Source organism: Podarcis vaucheri (genome assembly GCF_965113315.1).
Source record: "Podarcis vaucheri genome assembly, chromosome: 16".
Classification (NCBI taxonomy): domain Eukaryota; kingdom Metazoa; phylum Chordata; class Lepidosauria; order Squamata; family Lacertidae; genus Podarcis; species Podarcis vaucheri.
Window position 1 is genome coordinate 2,661,624 of NC_138754.1, and position 13,916 is coordinate 2,675,539.

A 13,916-nucleotide genomic window follows, 5' to 3' on the forward strand; every position below is an offset into this window, starting at 1 on the left:
ATTGACGACCTCCTCGCGACGGTGCGCAAGGGACGCGTGTTCACCAAGTTGGACCTGCGAGGGGCGTACAATCTCATCCGCATGCGGGAGGGCGATGAGTGGAAGACGGCCATGTTCACACCGCTGGGCACTTACGAATACAGAGTTATGCCCTTTGGATTACAAAATGGCTCTCACTGTTTTCAAGCTTTTATGCATCACGTGTTGGAGGGACTCCTCTACAAGACATGCGTCTGCTTCCTGGATGACATCCTGATTTTCTCTGACTCGCAGCAAGCTCACGACCGAGACGTGAGGGAGGTGCTCAGCAGGTTGCAACAACATAGACTGTACGCCAAGCTGGAGAAGTGCCAGTTCGACACGACGGAGGTGGATTTCCTGGGATACAAGTTGTCGGACAAGGGGATAGCCATGGACAGCACCAAGGTTCGTGCGGTATTGGATTGGAAGAGCCCGCGCAACCGGAAGGAGGTCCAGCGGTTTGTCGGCTTCGCCAACTTCTATCGCAAGTTTATCAAGGGGTTCGCGATGCAGACGGCAGCAATTACGGACACGCTCAGCTCCAAAAAAAAGAAATTCATCTGGACGGAGCAGGCGGAACAGTCCTTTCAAGCGCTCAAGCATCTCTTCGCATCGGAGAAGCAACTGCTGCATATCGACCCCAGTAAACCGTTGAGGGTAGAGACAGACGCGTCAGACAGAGCCGTGGGAGCTGTCCTGCTGCAGCGAGACCCGCAGGGGGTGTGGCGGCCGGGAGCGTTCTACTCCAGAAAGCTCAGCAAGTCGGAGCAGAACTACACCATCTGGGACAGGGAGTTGCTGGCCATTCATGCAGCTTTCAAGGCGTGGAGGCACTTCCTAATCGGCGCCAAGCACACGGTGCAGGTCTGCACGGACCACAAGAATCTGGAGCACTGGCGCACGGCTCAGTTCCTGAACCAGAGGCAGATACGTTGGGCGGAGTTCTTTGCTGACTTCAATTTCCGAATAGAGTACGTCCCAGGCGACACCAACATCATGGCGGATGCACTGTCCCGAAAACCGCAATACCTAGAAGAGGTGACGCCAGCGGCGGCCATGCACATCTTCGCACCGACGGCGTGGGCGTGTGCCTCAGCTACAGTAGACCTGGATGCGGTGCGACGTGCATTGCGGGACGACTCATTCGCGCAAGACAAGATGGCGGAACTGCTCAGAGGCACGGCTACCACGGACGAGTTCCAGGTGCGGGACGGCTTGCTCCTACGCAAAGGGGCTGTCTATGTACCAGGAGACGACCTTCGCGCCAAGGTACTGCAACAGTTGCACGACGCACCCACGGCCGGTCACTTTGGCACAGAGAAAACGATGGAATTAGTCGCGAGAGACTTCTGGTGGCCCAGGCTGAGAGGAGAGGTCGCGGACTACGTCGCGAGGTGCGACACCTGCCAGAGGGCCAAGCCGGTACACAGACCACCGGCGGGACTGTTAGAACCGCTGCAAACACCGTTTGAACCGTGGGAGAGGGTGGCCCTGGACTTTGTGACGGATTTACCCAGCTCGAGAGGCAAGACAGCTGTGCTAGTGGTGGTGGACTTGTTCACCAAGATGGCACATTTCATTCCGTGTGCGAAGGTGGCCACGGCGGAACAAACCGCCAAACTGTTCATAGATCACGTGTTCAAAGTGCATGGCCTGCCACGGTCTATCCTGTCCGACCGCGGACGCCAGTTCATCTCGTCTTTCTGGCAGAAGCTGATGGGTTTTCTAAATGTCAAGGTCAATCTGGCATCAGCAAGACACCCGCAGACCAACGGGCAAGCAGAGAGGGTCAATGCCATCATGCAGCAGTACCTGAGATGCTATGCCAATCAACAGCCTGCGACGTGGGTGGATTACCTGCCGCTAGCCGAGTTCGCTTACAACAACACGAAGCACGTGTCCACAGGAGTGACGCCGTTCTTTGCCAACAATGGGAGGAATCCCAGAACCTTCCCGGGACTGGAGAGAGCGGGGGAAGGAGAACCACAGACGGCGGACGCGTTCGCGTCAGAGCTGCAGGCGGTCCACGATCAACTCAGACGGCAGCTGGAGCTAGCTAAGCACGCCTACAAGGTGCAAGCTGACAAGCACAGGCGGGTTGGCGAAGTGATCCAAGTGGGAGACTGGGTCTGGTTGGCAGCCCACGCAGTGCCGACCAGGTCACTTGCCAAGAAGAAGTTGGGGCACAAGCAGATCGGTCCGTACCAAGTCGAAGCGCAGATCAACCCGGTAGCCTTCCGACTGGCGCTGCCGGAGGGTTCCAGAATGCATCCGGTGTTCCACAGGTCGGTGCTCACTCCCTACAAGGCACCTCATAGGTTCCAGGAGCCAGGGACGGCGCCAAGTCCGCTCCGGGAACGGACGGAGACGCGGGAGGTGAAGCACCAGGACCACATCAACGAGGTCACGGAGATTTTGGACTCCAGATGGGGGGAAGAGGGAGTCGAATACCTCTTAGCCAGAGAGGGCACCCGGGCCAGCGCCAATAGCTGGGTACCAGACTACGCTTTGGAGGAACCCCTGCTCAAGGACGAGTTTCATGCCCTCTTCCCACACAAACCCATGCCAGCGAGCTTCTTCGACGACTGGTTGTTCACACCCACACTTTCTTCCAGCACGTTCCATGGATTCGACTCAGAAGGGGAACCCGCACGGAGCACCCGTTCCCCAGAAGGTTCACCGGCAGGTTCGGCATCAGGCAACTCGTATTGGTGGGACGATCGACCAGAGGAGCAATGGCGCAGGAAGTGGCTGGAGAGGCCAGGTCGAGCGACCGACGCAGAGACTGACATGGACGTGTTCGGGGAGGACCTCGGGTTCGAGCACGGCGGTACAGAGATGGAAGAGCAACAAGTCAACGTCGACGACCGCGAGGGGGAAGACTCGGAGGTCTTCAGTTGGCGGCCACCCACGGGGAGCGACCTGTATCCAGCATTCCCTCCCATGATGATGGAGCGCCCAGCACCCACACCTGACAGCGGGGAGGGGGGAAGGGGGGGCTTCGAGGGGGGGATGGATGTCAGGGGTTCAGAAGCAGAGACGCAGAGAAGGGTGGAAACAGAGAGCGAGGGGGAGGAAGCCGAAGGGAGAATGAGTGATGATGACGAACCGAGATCTCCAAGCCTAAGCAGTGAGTCAGAGGACTCCCAAAAGGGAGCCCCAGTGAGCAGAGCAAGGGGGGGATCCGGGGGGACACCCCAGGAGGAAGGGAACAGAGGAGATTCAGAGAGCAGCAGCTGGAAGTCGGGACCCACGCTCAAGACTGAGAGCAGCAGGGAGGAAGGCAGCCAGGCATCGGGTTCCGGAGGCCGTCAGCAGGAGGGAGGGCACGAGTCAGGGGTGGTCACGCCCTCCTCAGAGAGCGAGGCAACGGTCAAGAGGAAAGTAGAGAGTTGGGCGCGCGCGCCAAGTTCAAATGCAGCGGAAGCTGGAGCAGTAAGCAGCCCGGAGAGTGAGCCAGGTCCCAAAGCCCGCCGAAAGGAAGCGGAAGGATCAGGGGGGTCAGCGTCAGAGGAGAGTAGAAGGGAGGAGTCCCAGGGGGGCAGAAGGACCCAGAGACGTAGGGAGAGGCGAAGGAGGTGGAGCAAGGCTAGGGTATTAAGCTGGTGTGCAAGAGGCGGGGACTCAGATGGGTCTTCGCCGACCTAGGGCAGAAGGTGTAGAGCTGCACGCTGCAGTTCGGAAATGAAACCTGTAACTCAATAAAGACTCTTTTAAAGTGGACGCTGTGTGGCGTGGTCCTATGTGAGCTGGGACCTGGTAGCAGCTCTGACACATATGTATATATACAGAGAGAGAAAGATGCCCTTCCCTTCATCCCCTTTGAGGTTTCTTGTAATGCTAATTTTTAACACCGCATTTCCTATGTTATTCCATTTATTAGTCACTTCCCTGATTTTTACCTTAATCCTGCTAATGAACTTAATTGTGTACATTTTTTAAAAAAATATAACTTTATTGAATAATACAAATTTCCAGATATATCTGCAGAAACACAATTATTTACATATTTGCCAAACATAAACAGCGAAAGAAGATAGAAAATAAGAAAAAACGGGGGGGAAGAAGAAGAAGAAGAAAAAGAAGAAGAAAATGCTGTTTTCCATAAACAGTAATTCCAGAATTACACTTACGTACATTATAAAATATAAATCTTAATTAAAATTTCTTAAAAGACTTCCACCACCTAAACCACACTTCTTTTGTTATTTAATTCTCCTTTATCTCTGATCTTCACTTCCAGCCCTTTTAGATCCCCTAGGATCTTCCAAAATTTGTGGAATACTGTATCTGAATAAAAGAAAATTGTACACAGTACAAAAATACCACAAAAATACCGTGTACAATTTTTTTATTCAGATACAGCATTCCACAAATTTTCGCCAATCGCCCTGAACTGATTCAAGCGTTATAGCCACAGGCTGAAGAAAACAGGAGGTGATTTCTCCTTCCGCCATCCTCTGGTCTCAGAGGGGAAGGACAGGACTTTGAGCAGCCTTGCAGGAAGCGCCGTCGCCTGTCCCAAAATGCCTGCGTCCTTTTCCAAACCCACCTCAGCCAGCACCTTATGCCTCTCTCTCTCTCGGCCTTTTTTTTTTGCTTATAAATCATCTTTGATCCCTCCCTTTTAATGCATCTTCTGGAGTCGTGCCAAGGGGACACTTAGAATAAATTGAGTTCTGGTTCCCAGGCAGAGACGGCGAGGCTGTGTTGTGCTCCAGCCAGTCAGAGACACGGAGAGCCTTCCAGGGCGAGGAAGGGATGTCTGCAAGACGCTCTGTGGATCCCATCAACGCTAGAGATTTACCGTATTTTTCGCTCTATAGGACGCAATTTTTCCCCTCCTAGTAATAAGGTTGTCAAATTTGCAGATGACACAACCATGATTGGGCTCATCTCTGAAAGGTAGGGTGAAACGGATTATAGAGATGAGGTGGAGCGGCTGACAGAGTGGTGCAGAGCTAACAACTTGCTCATAAATACACGGAAGACAAAGGAGCTTGTGGTGGACTTCAGGAGACAGAAGAGCAACGTCCAGCCACTTTTGATTGATGGGGTCTGTGTGGAGAGGGTAGCAGATTTCGGGGCATTGAATTACAAGAGGATCTGTCCTGGAGCGTCAACACAAGGGGGCTTGTGAAGAAGGCGCAGCAGAGACTGTACCTTTTGAGAATACTAAGGAAAAACCATCTTCCGCAGAAACTGCTGCTTGCCTTCTATCACTGTGCCATTGAGAGCGTGCTCACTTATGGCTTATGTGTGTGGTACGGAAGCTGTACTACCCGGGACAGGTTGGGGTTGTGCAGAGTTGTTAAGGCAGCAGAGAGCATTGTTGGCTGCCCACTCCCCACCTTAGAGCAGATTTATGCCACAAGGTGCCATAGGAAGGCACTGGACATAGTAAAAGATCCATCGCATCCTGGTCACTGTCTCTTCGAGCTCCTGCCGTCGGGACGGAGATACAGGACGATGAAGACAAGAACGAGCCGTCTTAAGAACAGCTTCTTCCCCAGAGCGATCTCAGCCCTGAATGGGAAGCCTGGACTTGGTGAAAGTCATCTAATCTTCCTTGCTATACTATACTGTATTGTTTAATGTCAGGGAACTGACATCGGAGGAAAGGGAAGTAGTAGGGCTCCCAGAGACTGGGAGAGAGTCAACAGCTAAAGCAGGGACCAGTAGGGGGAGCGCGGGGTCTCTGGAGGAGGATCTCAGTAATGCTGAGAGAGACGCAGCAGCCCAGGCAGGAAGCAGAAGGGGAGAGAAAGGGGTGAGAGACACCTCGAGCGAAAATAGCGGGGAGGTGTCAGAAGCAACTGCAGGGAGACCTATGCTTCGCCGGAAGCTGTCACGTCGTGAGTCCAGGAGACGCGTTTCCGTTAAGGAACTTCTTTGCTGGAAGCGCTTCCGCAGACAGCCACTGTCGGACTCTACAAGTGACTAGAGCAGACATGTCTGAGGAGCTCTGCCACACACAGAGGTTTGTGGGGTCGCACAAACTCTGAAGGGGCACTATTTTAAGCACAAGCAGCTAATCATCCCTTGACAGCAGTCCGACAGACTCTGTACGCTGCCTGTGCAGGAGAAGGCATCATGAGCGACCCAGCAGGAGCCGGAGCCGCAGGGGGTGGAGCTGGTCCAAGCTTGGAAGACAGATACCGAGCATTGGAGGTCCAACTTGCGCTGCAGACGGCGAGGCTCGAGGAGAGGAGGGCTCAAGATGCAGACAAGAAGGGGAGAACCACTCAGTTCCCCAGAAAGGTACCAGGATTAGTGCAGAAGTTTGGGGGGGACCCCAAGGATTACCATGCCTTTAGGACTGAAATGCAATATGCCCTGAATGTGTAGTTTGATGAGTTCCCTGATGAGGAATCCCGAGTTGCTTTCGTAATTGGGCATCTTGAGAAGGGGGCGCGGGACTGGGTTCGACCCCTGATGGCAACGCACAACGATATCCTGAAGGACGCTATGAAATTCTTTCGTGCAATGGATATCATGTTCTCCAGCGATATTGAGGAGGGGGGAGTGCGCAGACAGCTAATGGCTTGCAAGCAGGGAAGCAGATCTGTCCGTGAGTACTGGACTGAATTTACCATGCTGATTCACAGATTGGGGTGGGATTTATCGGCAGCACCCATTCAGATGCTATTTGAAGAAGGTCTTTCTTCAGCTGTGAAAGACGAGCTGGCCAGGAGCCCCAGGGCGGTGTCTATGGATCAGCTGACCAAATCTGCGCTGACCATTGGAGCGCGCCAGGAGGCAAGAGCCTTGGAGAGGCGGGAAGGGAGAGGGGAACGTTGGAAGGAGTTACGCATTCCAGACATTCCTGAGCCAGCTTTCCCGCCGGCAGAGCCGATGGAAATCGGAACAGCCCGCGCGCGCGCAGTTTCAAAGCCCAGTGAGGGGGCGAAGAAGGAGGGAAAGGGACCCCGGAAATGCTATCTCTGCCAACAGCCAGGCCACTTTGCCAGAGTCTGCCCCCAGAGGAAGGAATGGCAAGGGATGGTGGGAACTGTTGAGGGGGAAGAGCAGGGAGAAACGGAGCAGGTAAAAGCCAACGCCTGGTTGCCAGCAGGGCACTGCAGCCAGGCCAAAGAGCAGTGAAAGTGCCCCTTTCCCAAGTGCCAGTGCCAGAAGCTCCTCGACCTGCTCTAGTGATTGAAGTGTCGCTAGAGTTGCAAAATGGACACCCCCTAAAAATAAAGGCGCTGTTGGACTCAGGCAGCTCCTGCAATTTCATGAGCAAGGAGTTTGTGGCGGAACACCAGATACAGACTATCCCCTTAAGCAACCCCCTGCAGGTGACCACGATCGATGGCAGAGAACTGTTGGGAGGAGGCGTCAGCTTGCAGACCATCCCAATGATAATGAGGGTGGCAAGGCACACAGAACTGATAGCGTTTAATGTGGCCACCTTGGGAGGCGCTCCCATTATTTTGGGAATGAGCTGGCTAGCCCTACATGATCCGCTGGTGGGCTGGCATCAAAGAGTGGTTTCCTTCGGTTCCGCACATTGCTTAGAACACTGCAGGGGGGAAAAGGGGTCAGCAGGGGCCCAAGCCACCCTAGCAGGGACGGAAGTGATGGAGAAGGGGAAGGTGCCATCACAGTATGCTGATCTCAGCGACGTGTTCAGCGAGAAGGAAGCTGACCAACTACCCCCGCATAGGCCCTTTGATTGCCAGATCAATTTACTCCCTGGAGCACAGCTTCCTGTAGGCAAGTTGTATGCCATGTCAGACAGGGAGATGCAGGAGTTGCGAGCGTTCATTGACAAGAACCTGAAGAGAGGCTTCATCAGAGAGTCCAAGGCAGCGGGGGGTAGCCCAGTGTTTTTTGTGGATAAAAAGCACACGGACAAGCCGAGACTTGTATGTGATTTCAGGCGGTTAAATGCAGTGACAGAGCCGGCGGCTTTTCCTATGCCCAGGATTGATGATATTTTGACCAGGGTGCGAAAAGGAAAGATTTTTACAAAGCTGGACCTAAGGGGGGCGTACAACCTGATACGTATAAGGAAAGGGGATGAATGGAAGACCACCATGTTCACCCCTTTGGGGGCATTTGAATATCTCGTTATGCCTTTTGGATTACAAGCAGGCTCCGCGTGTTTTCAAGCCTTTATGAACCATGTACTGGGGCCTTTGCTCTACAAGAATTGCGTGGCCTTCTTAGATGACGTGTTGGTGTATTCGGAGAATGAGGAGCAACATGTGAGAGACGTCAGAGAAGTGTTGAGCAGGCTGCATGCCAACAGACTGTGGGTGAAACTGGAGAAGTGTCAGTTTCATACCAAGGAGGTGGAATTCCTGGGGTACCGCTTGTCAGACAAGGGGTTGGCCATGGACCCCGGCAAGGTTCAAGCGGTGCTGGAATGGAAAACCCCCAAGACTAAGAAGGATGTGCAGAGGTTCCTAGGGTTTGGAAACTTTTATCGTAAGTTCATCCGAAACTTCGCTCACCTGACGGCGCCCATCACGGACTGTCTCAGCAGCAAAAAGAAGTTTGTTTGGACGGGGGAGGCGGAGCGAGCGTTTGAGGAACTGAAAAAGGCCTTCGCCTCTGACGAACAACTTCTACATGTGGATTTACAAAAAAAGCTGAGGGTCGAAACAGACGCTTCTGACAGAGCCATAGGGGCGGTGCTTCTTCTGCAGCCAGGGAAGGAGGGGTCCGAGTGGCGACCGTGTGCCTTCTTTTCGCGAAAGCTGAACAAATCGGAGAGAAACTACACGGTGTATGACCGGGAACTTCTTGCGATTTATGAGGCCTTCCGGAGATGGAGGCACCTACTAATTGGTGCACAACAGAAGGTGCAAGTACGCACGGACCATAAGAATCTAGAGTATTGGAGAACTGCGCGAGTGCTCAACCAACGGCAGTTGAGATGGGCCCAGGAGTTCTCCAAATTTAACTTTGAGATTTGTTACGTACCAGGCCAGGAGAACGTGAGGGCGGACGCTCTATCACGCAAACCTGAATATTTGGAGGGAGAGGGTGCACCCAAAGAGACCCATGTCATTCCCGAGGATCGCTGGGTGTGTGGGGCGGCACTGGTGGGGCTAAGGGAACTGATAGAGGGAACGGTGCAGGATGAATATGCCCAGGACAAACTCAGGGGTCTCAGGAGGGAGGGAGACAAACCCGGGGGTTTTGAGGAGAGAAACGGGGCGTTGTACTACAAGGGAGCGTTATACGTACCTGAAGGAGAATTGAGGGAAAAGGTACTCAAGCAACTGCACGATAGCCCCACAGCAGGGCATTTTGGGCAACACAAAACCATGTGGCTGGTTACCAGGGAATTCTGGTGGCCCAAGGTCAGGGAAGATGTGCGGGAGTATGTGAGAGGGTGTGACCGATGTCAACGAGCCAAGGGGGAGAGGCGGGCACCGGCAGGTTTATTAGAACCACTACCCACGCCGGAAAGACCATGGGAGGCAGTGGCAATAGATTTTATGACTGATCTGCCCAGGTCCAAAGGGAAGACAGCCATTATGGTTGTGGTAGACCTGTTAACCAAGATGGCCCACTTTATAGCCTGCTCACATGCGGTCACAGCAGAAGAAACCGCTAAATTGTTTGTGGAAAATGTGTTTAGATTGCATGGTGCCCCCTTGAGGGTGGTTTCGGACCGAGGGAAACAATTTACTTCCAGGTTCTGGAGGAAGCTCATGAGCTTATTGCATGTAGAGGTGAATTTCTCAACTGCCCGTCATCCAGAAACCAACGGGCAGGCGGAAAGAGCTAATGGTGTCCTCCAGCAATATTTGAGGTGTTATGTGAATGACAGAGAGAATGATTGGGTGGAGAAGCTGGCGTTGGCAGAATTTGCCTATAACAATGCGGAGAACGTGTCCACGGGAATGAGCCTTTTTTTGGCCAATCACGGGTGTCATCCCCGAGCCTTCCCAGGGGGGGAGGGGGAGAACTGGAGCGTTCCAGCCGCAGAACAGTTCGTTGAAGAAATGGAAGCGATCCATCACCAGCTCCAACTTAATTTAAACAGGGCGAAGGAGGAATATAAGAGGCAGGCAGACAAAACCAGAAGGGAAGGAGAAAGCATTAGGGTGGGGGATCAGGTGTGGTTGTCCACCCAAGGGTTACCATTTAAAGGAGGTTGTAAGAAGTTAAGACCCAAAAGACTGGGCCCATTTGAAGTCACGCAACAGGTCAACCCAGTGGCTTTCAGACTCCGGTTACCTAACCACATGAAGTTGCACCCAGTGTTCCACAGATCATTGCTGTCACCGTATATAGGGGACAGAGAGGGGAGGGTCAATAGGGGACCAGCTATGGAGGAAAAAGAACACAGCTACCATGTAGCGGAGATTCTCGATTCCAGGTGGAGGGGAGAGCAAGTAGAGTATTTGGTAATGTGGGAAGGGGAGCCGGAGTCGGAAAACACCTGGGTCAGGGCAGAGGATGTAGATGACGAGGTTTTGATTGAAACTTTTCATCAGAGATTCCCTCGGAAACCCCAGCCAGTGGCGAGGTTCCGGAGGGAATACTTCGCCACCACCGACGAAGAAGAAGAGTTGGAGGGGTTCGCTGATTCCGAGGTGGAGGAGGATTCAGCGAGTCGGAACGAAGACCGATGGAGGGAAATGTTCGAGACGTCGGAAGATGAGGAGGATTCTTTTAGGGGTTTCAGCTCCTCACCGCCCAGAGGAGAGAGAAGGGGCGGGGGAGAGGGGGGCCCTGGAGGGGAGGTGGATGTCAGGGAACTGACATCGGAGGAAAGGGAAGTAGTAGGGCTCCCAGAGACTGGGAGAGAGTCAACAGCTAAAGCAGGGACCAGTAGGGGGAGCGCGGGGTCTCTGGAGGAGGATCTCAGTAATGCTGAGAGAGACGCAGCAGCCCAGGCAGGAAGCAGAAGGGGAGAGAAAGGGGTGAGAGACACCTCGAGCGAAAATAGCGGGGAGGTGTCAGAAGCAACTGCAGGGAGACCTATGCTTCGCCGGAAGCTGTCACGTCGTGAGTCCAGGAGACGCGTTTCCGTTAAGGAACTTCTTTGCTGGAAGCGCTTCCGCAGACAGCCACTGTCGGACTCTACAAGTGACTAGAGCAGACATGTCTGAGGAGCTCTGCCACACACAGAGGTTTGTGGGGTCGCACAAACTCTGAAGGGGCACTATTTTAAGCACAAGCAGCTAATCATCCCTTGACATTTAATTAGTGTTTTTATGGAGCAGTCAAGTAATTTCGTTGTCCCCGAGAGGAGGCAATGACAATAAAGATATTATTATTATTATTATTATTATTATTATTATTAAAAATGAAGGGGAAATGTGTGTGCGTCCTATGGAGCGAATGCAGGCTCCTTGGCTTCAGCGATAGCAATGCGAAGCCTCCGAAGTGCAGAGGGAGCGCTCCCTCCACACTCCGGAGGCATCGCGTTGCTTTCGCTGAAGCCTGGAGAGTAAGAGGGGTTGGTGCGCACGGACCCCTCTCACTCTCCAGGCTTCAGGAATAGCCGCCTGAAGCCTTTGGGGCTCAGCGCGAGTTCCCGCTGCGCTCCGCAGGCTTCGGGTTCCTTTTGCTGAAGCCGGGAGAGCAAGACAAGAAACACAATGGGAAGAGACAAACAGTATGTGCATCGCAATTAGTGTGTCAAGCTAAGTAACCTGTGAGAGCAGAGTTCGAATCTTCACTCACCCCTGAAGCTCGCTAGGCTCCCAAGATGCTGTGGTTACTATTATTAATATTATTTATTAAATTTGTTAGTTGCTTTATCTTTCCCAACGCAACCCAAAGCAACAAACAAAGACACACACACACACCCCACACACATAGATACATTGAAACCGGGGAGGGGGAGTGTGTTAAAAACATCCCACCCACGTCTAAAAGCCCACAGATAGTTATTACAGAGGAATGTTTTTGCCTGGCGCATGAAGATATGCAAGGAAGGTGCCAGCTGAGCCTCTCTGGGGAGAGAATCGCACAAATGGGGAGCCACCACAGTAAAGGCCCTGTTCTCGTGTTGCCACCCTCTGAACCTCTCTTGGAAGAGGCACATGAAAAAGGGACTTCGATGATGATTTCAGGGTCCGGGTAAGGTTCATATGGAGAGAGGCCCTCCTTGAGGTGTTGCCGTCCTTGGCTGTTTAAGGCTTCAAAACCAGCACTTTCAATTAGGCCCGGAAACTAATTGGCAGCCGGTGCGGTCAGACCAGGATGGGTGTAATATGCTCAAACCATCTTGCCCCACTGAGCAACCTGGCCATTGAATTCTGCACCAGCTGAAGTTTCCGTCAGTCAGTTTTATTGCACATCGCCAAAGGCTGCCGCAATGTACACAAAATCATTCAACAATTAAAAGAAAATATACTGGATTGATCCAAAAAACCTAAAACATTTCTATTATCAAGACATTCCCTACTCTAAACAGAGATATAAAAGTACCTTAATATACAAATTAAGACATGAAACAATAACACTTATAACCTAAAATTATCACATGGCCACTATTATATTTTTTTAAAAATGTTAATACAGTGTGCACTTATATTCAGAGTTTGGTGATAAAGAATATAGCTTGATGTGGATAGGGTCAAATAAATTCATCTCCTTTACAGCTACCTTGGCTAATATAATTTCTCTGATTTTCCCAGCGGCAGTTGCAGAGAGTGCTACACGCCAGGTCACATACTCATCTGTGTCTGTGAGGAGGTATAAAATCATGTCAGGGGGTTCTGGCCAGGGGACCTAGGTGCTAAAAATCTTTCTCTTGCATATACAGTGGTGCCTTGCAAGACGAAATTAATTCGTTCCGCAATTTTTTTCTTCTTGCGAGTTTTTCGTCTTGCGATGCACGGTTTCCCATAGGAATGCATTGAAAATCAATTAATGCGTTCCTAGGGAAACCGCCTTCAGACCAGGTCCGGGGACAGTCTGTCCCCGGACCTCTTCTGAAGGCTGGGGGGGGGGGGACAAGGGCTTTTCTTCCCACCCCCAGCATTTTAAAAAACCCCAGGACAGCGGAGGACTTCTCCACTGTCCGGGGCAATTTAAAAGCCCCTGGGAAGGCGGGCGGGGGGCGAAAGTCTTTGCTCCCCCCCGCCTGCCTTCAAAAGCCCTCCGGGACAGGCAGGCAGGGGGGAGCAAAGACTTTCGCCCCCTGCCAGCCTTCAGAAGGTGTTCCCGCCCCGCCGCCCGGCTTCGGAGGAGCCTTCCGAAGCCAGGCGGCGGTGGGAGGAGGTGGCCCCGCCCCACTGCCAGGCTTCGGAGGAGGTCCGAGGACAGTGGGGAAGACGCGCTGCGCTTCCCCGCTGTCCCTGAGATTTCCCTATGGGCTGTCGTCTTGCGAAGCAAGCCCATAGGGAAATTTGTTTTGCGAAGCGCCTCCAAAACGGAAAACCCTTTCGTCTAGCGGGTTTTCCGTCTTGCGAGGCGTTCGTCTTGCGGGGTACCACTGTGTGTGTGTGTGTGTGTGTGTGTGTGTGTGTGTGTGTGTGTATGTATATATAAAACACTTGGCTGGGTTGCCTGAGTGAACCTTTTCTGTCCGGGCAGCCACTCACCTGTGGCTGTCTCAATCGCTGGCAGAATCCGTCAGTGGGCGTTTCTTAAACTTCTTCCAGCAAAGAAGCTCTTTGACGCCTAGTCTCCTCCTAATCTCTCTGCGCGAAAGCCTTCTGCGCAAGGAGGGCGTGGGCATCGGAGGACCCCTACTCTCCCTGCTGGTCCCCGGCAAGGAGTCATGGGACCACCTCGCCGCTTCCCCCATCTGCCCCCCTTCTCCCCTGGTGCTACGCTGATTCTCTCCCCCAGAAGATGGGCTGCCTCTCCCAATCCCGGGACTCTCTCTGGAATCCCTCTGGCTTTTGCTCTCTCCCTCCCGCCGCACTGATGGCAGTTCCCTGACACACACACACACATATTATACACATACA